Genomic DNA, 3,029 nt, shown 5'->3' with positions numbered 1-3,029 from the left:
GGCCTGTATGGTCTGCAACACTCAGGCCCAAGGGCCTTGAACTCCTAACAGGGTCTGCACGGTCTGCAACAATGCGTAAAATTGAGTAATAGTGGTCCTAACTGGTTTTCCATTTAGGCCTATGAATATCATCCTATCACAGCCATCACTGACTTCAAAATAGATCTTGAAATGTTCTGTTTGATGATGAATGTGTTGCCACTCCTCTTCAATTTGTCATAGTCAAATTTACTATGTCAATTTCCCGACATAGTAAACCATGTGGTTGTCAGATTCAAAATGACCAATACTAATCCATTTCAACTCACCAATGCCTAGGATATAAGGAGCTCTGGTAGCATAGTGGTTACAGTTGGACTTCCAACTGTAACCAACAGTTCAAAACTACCAGCTGTTTCATAGGGTAAAGATGAGTCTTTATGCTCCTGTAAAGATTTACAGGTTCAGAAGCCCTATGCAGGGTTGCTAAGAGTTGCAACTGACTCCATGGCACACCATGTTTTTCTGGGTATGGGGACTCAAGACCATAGTCTCAGTGGACACTATGGTCAATTGGCATAACAAAATCTCCAAAGACAATGTTCTACATCCTACTTTGGTATTAGCCTCTGGGATCTTAACAACCATCAAAGGTGGAACTGTGTTTCTCCAAGTGCAGAAGAAAGAAGAGTGATGAAAATTGAAGATGTTTGGGATTAACTAGTGATAAGGACCACTGGAGCAGGTGAACATCAGTCACCAGGACACTGAGACCAGAAGAACTAGATGGTGCCTGGCTACTATTATCAACTGCTTTGAAAGGATCACATTAGAAAATTCCAGATAGAGTGACAGAAAATGTGGAAGAAAACTCAAAATTATTTAAAAAAAAAAAAGTCCATTATTCCTCATCCCCTCTCACCAGATCCATCTGGAAAAGAGGAAACTATCTAGTGGGCTAGTGGGGATTCTACTTTATTTCCCTCATTCTGAAACTAAGCACACTAATGTAGTGTGCTTGTAAGTCAGCTATACGCCTTTATGCCTGCCCTTTGATAACCAGTGTCTAAATTGTATGTACTTATCAACCCAGGAGCTCTGGTAGCGTAGTGGTTACGAATCTGGCTGCTAACCTCAGGGTCAGCAGTTCATAACTACCAGCTGTTCCACGGAAGAAAGATGAGGCTTTCCGCTCCCGTAAAGATTTACAGCCTCGGAAACCCTGTGTAGGCGTCACTATGAGTTGGAACCGACTCCACGGCATATAACAACAACAACAATCAACTCAGTACACTGAGGAAACAAAATTGTTCCTTGATTTTAAGAATCTTTCCATTGCAGACCCAGGGAGGGAGAGGGGCTGTGTGCTGATGACCAGGGGGTGGGGGGACGAGGGGGGAGCAGGCTTATAGGATGTACCCTTTCGCTGATTGGTGATGCATGCATGGAGGGGATTGTAACCATGGCAATGAAATAATATACGATAGGACGAATGTAAAACTAATGTTCTCCCATGTAAACTATCACATAATTCACAATAAAACTTTAAAAAAAAAAAAAAGAATCTTTCCAATGCAGTTGGAATTTTGAGCAACTGCATCCATAGCAAAATTTCAGTTCATCAAATTGTAGCACTTTACACTGGCTAACAGTATCAAGCATCTTTATCTTCATCTGGTTGAGCTCTGGTCGGATAGTCATCCATGCTATGTCAAATTGGTACTACCTGCAAGTTTGGACATTCATGCACACCACCCTATACATCAGACCAGCTGGCAATTTCACTCTCAGCTGTATTCCCCAGGGGCTATGTCAGTGCCCATGGGTTCATGAATTCACATATCTTGCTAAACTTCGGACCAACAACCTCTTCGTCTCTCTCTCCCTGATCTCAAGGTCAAGAGATGCCAATGAAATCAAACTCAGCTCATGTCTTCATTGCTGCTTTACCCCCACTTCCATACACAAGTAGACTCAGGTGGTTGCCAGTAAGCATATTAGACTATTCTCAGATTCCCGTTGAGTTTCAGTCCTGTAAGATGGGCTGACTTTTCTTGATTTGATGCCTCCAAAGCAAACCACTTGCTTGAAATTTAAACAGTCAAGCAATCCACTTTTTTTTTTCTGCAGGTGTTTCTTTCAATAGAACCTTCTGTTCTTCAAGTGTAAATTGCTACAATTTGATGGACTAGACATTTGATTATGAATGCGGAGACTCAAAGCTCTTACCAGAGGAGTGACACGGCACTTCCCTGACCAGGCAACCCAGGTAGGGAAGTCTCCGGGGAAAAGGGGCAGAATCGCACATAGGCAACCTCTAGCAGACAGACAGCCTTTGAACAAAAGTAAGATCTTATATTTCAACAGTCTGAACTCGTTTTTTTAAAAGATCAAATTGCTGACGAATTACAGGCATTTTAAGCTTTTGCCTGCCTGGACATGGCTCCCGCTTCTGCGCCCACCGGCAAGTTCCTCTGCCTACTGCAGACACTGGAATGCAGGGCTAGAGCAACCCCACTTAGGACGCAGCATTTCCAGAGAATAGGATAACAAAGCTGAACAAATAGAGAGGGATATAGGCGCGGATATCAGGAAAATTGGGGTACCCACGGTGCAGAGAGACGGAGAGAGGCATTCTTTATGTCATCAAATATGGACACTGCCTCCCTCCAGCCATTACCCCAGCCCTCTACAGCCCCAGCCTAGACCACTGCCAAGCCACTGAGGCTCAAGAACGCCCAAGCCACAAGCCTGCCCACTGAGGCCAAGGCCCTCCCAAGGCCCAGACACTCCCACTGAGGCCAAGGCCTGCCCTGAGGCCCAACCGGCCCACAGACTGGTCACAAAGGCCCAGGCCCAACCAAGGCCCAAATCACATACTCGCTGCCGCTAAGGTCCAGGGCCCCCAAGGCCCAACCCGCCGCACAGCCAGGTTGCTGAGGCCCAGTGCCCCTGAGACCCAACCTGCCTGCCTGAGGTGCAAACCACCTGCCGGAGGCCCAACCATCCTGCAGCCCGGTCGCTGACATCCAGGACCCCAGAGACCCAAC

Source organism: Chrysochloris asiatica, unplaced genomic scaffold (assembly GCF_000296735.1).
Source record: "Chrysochloris asiatica unplaced genomic scaffold, ChrAsi1.0 scaffold00165, whole genome shotgun sequence".
Classification (NCBI taxonomy): Eukaryota; Metazoa; Chordata; class Mammalia; order Afrosoricida; family Chrysochloridae; genus Chrysochloris; species Chrysochloris asiatica.
Note: the sequence above shows the minus strand (reverse complement) of the source record.